Source organism: Physeter macrocephalus, chromosome 7 (assembly GCF_002837175.3).
Source record: "Physeter macrocephalus isolate SW-GA chromosome 7, ASM283717v5, whole genome shotgun sequence".
Lineage (NCBI taxonomy): Eukaryota > Metazoa > Chordata > Mammalia > Artiodactyla > Physeteridae > Physeter > Physeter macrocephalus.
In genome coordinates, this window is record NC_041220.1 from 147,853,954 (window position 1) to 147,859,953 (window position 6,000).

Below are 6,000 nucleotides of genomic sequence, written 5' to 3' on the forward strand. Positions count from 1 at the left end.
CAATTCGATGGCATTTGGGACATTCACCATGTTTTGCAACCATCACCATGATCTTGTTCCAGAACATTTTCATCACCCCAAAAGGAAACCCTATACCCATCCCCAGTCCATCCCCATTCTCCCCAGCCCTAGGCAGCCAGGTATCTTTCTGTTTCTTTGGATTGAACTATTCAGGACATTTCCTACAACGTGTGGTCTTCTGTGTCTGGCTTCTTTCACTTAACGTCTTGTTTTTGAGGTTCATCCACATTGTAGCTGGTATAAGAATTTCATTCCACGTTATGGCTGAATGATAGTCCAATGGATGTGTGTGTGTGTGTCGGTATATGTATACATATATTTCATTTCCTTTTCGACTCTTGGTGAGGTGACCCTATGCCCTGGCTTGCCTGGGCAGTCCCAGTTTATACCTGTGCCCATGAACTTACGACAAGCTCCCCCGTTTCCATCTCAGCTTGGATGATATATTGCATGATCACTCCAGTTCTAGGAATATTCACGGAAAATCACAAAACTGGAGGGTTTTTTTCTTTTGTTTTTATTTTCTTGCCACACCTCTGATAATCATGGCCAAGAAGATCTTGTGACCTTCTACAAGAGCGGGATCTTAGCTCCCCAACCAGAGATCGAACCTGTGCCCCCTGCAGTGGAAGCAGAGTCACAACCGCTGGACCAGACCGCCAGGGAATCCAAACTCATCCTAATTCACAGGAGCGTGGATGAGAACCACGGAACGCCAGACCTGGAAGGGTTAGAGAAACAGGACCAGCCCGAGACGTGCACAGATGCCAAGAGAGATTTGGACACATTCCCTTCTATACCGTAAACAACTTAATTGCAACATAAGCTGACCGAAGGGTGCTGTGAGACTCTTAAGAAAAGATGTGATTAGAATACAAAGATGGGCTATTTGGGGCTGCATTTGTACGTATCGTGTGGTTCCGGGGTCCCCGGAGGAATAAAAGGTTTTGATCCTCACGTGCCAAGTTTCCACCTCTGGAGGGAACGTGAGGGAGCTATTTATCAAATTCGGGTGACAGCTCACATCTTACCTTTGTAGTCATGAAAAGGTGGGGTCTTATCTTCACTGAAACCTTCATCGTTCTCTTAGGTATATGCATGTCATGGTCTGGTTTACGTAGTCCCAGAGTTCACTCTCCTGCATGATTAGAACATTTCCCCCTGCTGTTCCGGTCCCGTTTCCATTTCCCTGGGCTGAAGGATGGGTGTCACATCAGCCTCACAGGTGGTTCAGCATCCAGGAACTCTTCCTGCAAGGAGGCGGTATCGTGTCACTGTAGGGCTCTGGAGAAACTTGGCAAAAATGACTTTCTGTTGTGTGTTATCTTTGCCCTGATTACTGAATCTCTGCGGCCCTTTACCCTAGACCCCACTGGGTTTCTAATTCCCGTGGATTTACGAAAATTTCTTTGTGATGTATTATTATATCCACTCTTCCGTTGGGCACCTTCCCCTTAAAAAAAAAACCCCAAACACTACAATTGAATGTTGCTAGAAATTATTCCATGGAAATCTAAGACAGCGTGTTTGGTAGACACGATTGGGCGTACGTAAAGCCCTTGATTTTCCGTATCAAGGGACAAAACACTTGATCGTTTTTATAAACCTGGCTAGGATGCCACACGATGGAAGACTTAAATATTTCATTTCTAGGTCTGTCGGAAAATGGGCGTTTAATGAATTAATGCTGGTACAGTTGAATCTGTCACCTTCTTAACGCCTTACTCAGGAATTTATGGGCATAAAGTCTTCTTCATATTACGTGAGATTTGAAACAGCCCGGGGGCTTATGGCGTGTGCCGCCATCGCCATCATGCCGGGCTGCGCTGCCGGCTGGTGCTCCGTATAGCAGGCGCCGCAGTCGCCTGGACCGGCTCTCGAGGCCTCCTGCACCCGCCTCCGGCCTCCAGCCCTGCCGCCGCCCTCCAGTCTATTCGCGGCGACTCCCGTGGGCCACGTGAGACAGACGAGGAGTTTGATGCTCGCTGGGTGACATGCTTCGATAAGCCAGATATCGCTGCTTGGGAATAGCGTGAAGGGATGAACACACTTGTTGGCTACGATCTGGTTCCAGAAGCCCAAATCGCTGATGCTGCTTTGCGGGCATGCAGACGCTTAAATGATTTTGCTAGTGCCGTTCGCATCCTAGAGGCTGTTAAGGACGAAGCGGGACCTCATAAGGAGATCTACCCCTATGCCATCCAGGAATTTAGACCAACTTTAAATGAACTGGGAATCTCCCCTCCAGAGGAACCGGGCCTTGACAAAGTGCAAACGCCATGGACGGGCTTCCGAAGGATTTACTGACACTGTTACTTGATTGTAAACAGTCACCTGGAAATACTGATGAAGACATATTACCTTTTATTCGAACAAGTTTTCCTTTGTTGAGCACCAAACCATGTAATGCAGCTTGGACTTTAATAAAAGGGAAATGAGTTTGACCCGAAAACAAAGAAACAGCCCAGGGTCCTCCGTATCTTAATAAGCCTCCACCTTTGGACACTGGGGGTGGTGAAGACCCCACACAGACCCCAAACGTCTGAAGACTTGGGGGAGACTCCAAATACAGGGTCTGCTGAGGAAAGTGAGTTTGGCTATGGCACATTTTAGGGGAGATGAAACACCATAGCCCGGATCCACCTCAAGTCAAAGCGAGTGAAAACAAGACCCGCTCTGTAAGTAAATATCAATGCCAGGTGCTGGTGATAATGCAGCCTGAAGCTTCTAACTGGAAAGAGTGATACCGGGATGTATTATGTGGTTTTCTGTCGTTTGTGAGTACACCAGCATTTATTATTATTTTTTTTTATTTATTAAAAATATGGAACGCGTCACAAATTTGCGTAGGGGTCATGCTTCTCTTCTCTGTATCGTTCCAATTTTAGTATATGTGCTGCCTAAGCGAACACTATGCGGTTCTCCTGAAATAAAAATCTGGGGGGACTTTTCTTCCAGTCTTCTATCCATCATCAGTGATTCTCAACCCAGAATGATTTTCTCCCCCAAGGGATATCTGGCAACGTCTGGAAACATTTTTGGTTTCCAAGAACGGATGATTCTACTGGAATCTAGTGTGTAGCATCCAGGGGCCCCGCCAAGCATCCTACAATGCCCAGGATGGGCCCCACCGCAGACAATGATCTGGTCCCTAATGTAAATGGTACTTCTGCAAACCATAGACGAAGGCAAATATGTTTTAACCCAGATACAAAAGAAAATGACAGAAAGCATATAATAGGTAACCAACAAGGACCTACTGTATAACACAGGGAACTCTGCTGAATATTCTGTAATAACCTAAACGGGAAAAGAATTTGAAAAAGAATAGATACGTGTATATGTATAACTGAATCACTTTGCTGTACACCTGAAACTACCACAACATTATTAATCAACTGTCCTCCAATATAAAAAGAAAATTAAAAAAAAAGAATGCGTGTAAAACATTCATTAGAGTTTCTGGAAACATCAAGTACTTCAGGGTAATGTTTCCTGGGTGTCTATTAAAATGATAATCCAAAATTTCATTTTTGGATTTGCACAAATGTTGACTTCTGTCTCCATGCAGCTTGAAAAACAGAGGCTAATTAAATTATGCCAAGTGTATGGAAGGTTTTTATCCCCGTTGTTTCTGAAGTTCACTGAAGCAGTGTTTGTTCTCCAGCTGAATAAACATCTTGTAAAGTGGATCCGACATTTCAAGTTTGTTTCTGCGTTGGGAGCCCATTGTGGTGGGGGCGGGGGGGAAGGTGTCTCACTGGATCTCTTACTGTTTAAAATGTAACAAACGTTGGGAAAGAAACCCTATAAAGTCTGTTTTTATTATGATGTATGAAACAACAATCATGGGAGATCTTTCAAAAAGCCAAGTCTACAATTGAACACATTTTAAATTTCTTGTGAGACATTATAAAAGAATGGGCTAGATTTGATTAGAAGGTGGACGGAGCTGGTTCTCAGAACAGAGGGGCGGTCAGGGTTTGGGGTCGTGTGCACCCATCTTTGTAATGTGACCTTTCCTCCACTCCCCCTCTCTCCCCAGCTGTCCAGTGTCCTGGGGGTTCTTATTTTCAGGACAGAAGCTGGCAACAGACACTGACCTCCCACTCAGAAAGCTGGGCTCTATGTCAGCTCTACCATCAGCGATGATTATTTTTCTTTCAAGAAACATGTATTATGTCTCTTCCAGGAGGTGGACAGACTCTAAGCGGTTCCAGTGATGTGCCCACTGGATATTCACGTCCTTGTATAATCTGCTCCACACCAAAACACAGTGTGCGTGGGATCTGCGTTTTGTTTCTAACCAAGAGGAGATGACAAAGGTGAGGAGACGTCACTTCTGTGATCATATTACATAAGGTTGTGACTTATGTCTGATAAGCAGGTTCTCTGTATGGACGCCCACCGTTGCTGGGTTTGATGAAATACGCTGTGAGCTGCGCTATGAAGAGGTCTGCAGGACAGAGAACTGAGGGCAGCCTGATGGCCAGCTAGGAATGCAGCTGCTTAGGCCAACAACCCCGTGAATGAGCTCGGAAGTGCATCCTTCCCCCGTGGAGCCTTCAGACGAGACACCAGCCCCGGGCACACCTTGACTGCAGTTTTGTGAGATCCTAATCAGAGGACCCAGTTAAACTGACCCACAGAAGCTGGAGACAGTAAACATGTGTTCTTGTAAACTTGTGAGTTTGTGATGATTTGTTACACAGCCACAGCTAACTAATACACGTCATAAGCCAACCATTCTGCTAGAACCTGAGAACAGAGGAACAAATAAGGGACTGCCCCATTCTTCAGTACATGGCTGGATCCCCTGGAAATCAGCCCCCATCCTTAGGTGATTTGCAAACGTCATCTCATGAATACAACAAAAGACACCTTTATGGCTCTTAACACAGGAAATGCCGAGGGTTTTGGGAACTCTGTGCCAGGAACAGATGAAGAGCAAATATATAAATCACTCTATCATGTAAACTATTATTATGTTTAGAATGGATAAACAACAAGGTCCTACTGTACAGCACAGGGAACTATATCCAATTGCCTAGGATAAACCATAATGGAAAAGAATATAAAAAAAAGAACGTCTATATGCATATAACTGAGTCACTTTGCTGTACAGCAGAGATTGGAACACATTGTAAACCAACTATACTTCAATTAAATTAATTAATTAAAAAATAAATCACAAGCATCCTACTACTGAAGACTCTCAGGCTCCTTTCTTAAGCCACCTTTCCTACCTTTTCGATTCCTTGGGTGACCAGCGAAGCCTGCTCTCTTAAAACACCGTCATCTGCCAGCAACCCTCAAATTTACCTCAGTACCTCCGCTCCAGACTCACATTATCCAACTGGCTACTGGGATACTTAATGGATACGTGATTAATACCCATGTTCATGAGATTTCCAATTCAGCAAGTCCAATGCTGGACATTTGACCTTCCTTTGAAACCTTCTCCCTGCCAGCCAGCCTTCTCCATCTCTGCCCAAATGTTTCGAGTCCATACTTACTGTTCTCTTGTGTGTCCCACGTCCATCCATGAAGAAATCTCATTCGCTGTCCTGTCTGTATGACTTTCCTAAGACTGTTGAAATGTATACCCTCACATTTCTAAAGGCCAGACATCCGAGATCAAGGTGTAAGCAGGACGAGGTTCCCTTCAGAAGCTCTGCATGAGGGTCCCGCCATCCGTCTTCCAGCTTCTGACAGCTCCAGGCGTTCCTGGATTTGTAACGCATCACTCCCATCTCCTTATCCTCAGGGGATACATTCCAAGACCCCTGGAACTACGAATAACACCAAACCTTAGGAAATAAAAACAAAAATAAACAAATGGGACCTAATGAAACTTAAAAGCTTTTGCACAGCAAAGGAGACCATAAACCAGACCAAAAGACAACCCTCAGAATGGGAGAAAAGAGTTGCAAATGAAGCAACTGACAAAGGATTAATCTCCAAAATTTATAAGCAACT

The 6,000-nt window shown here is 44.8% G+C and overlaps 1 long non-coding RNA gene and 1 pseudogene across 3 annotated transcripts in view; both read right to left on the reverse strand.

Annotated features, from left to right (window-relative positions):
• The window catches only part of LOC102988620 (uncharacterized), a 72,599-nt gene that overhangs the window by 20,185 nt on the left and 46,414 nt on the right, over window positions 1-6,000 (reverse strand). For all 3 annotated transcript variants that reach the window (XR_003680738.2, XR_449308.4, XR_008617961.1), the window contains exons 8-9: window positions 5,538-5,831; window positions 1,053-1,271 (exon numbers count right to left, since the gene is read on the reverse strand). This is a non-coding gene — a long non-coding RNA (uncharacterized lncRNA). The remainder of the gene's footprint in view (window positions 1-1,052; window positions 1,272-5,537; window positions 5,832-6,000) is intronic.
• On the reverse strand, window positions 2,840-2,933 carry LOC112062080 (uncharacterized; annotated as a pseudogene).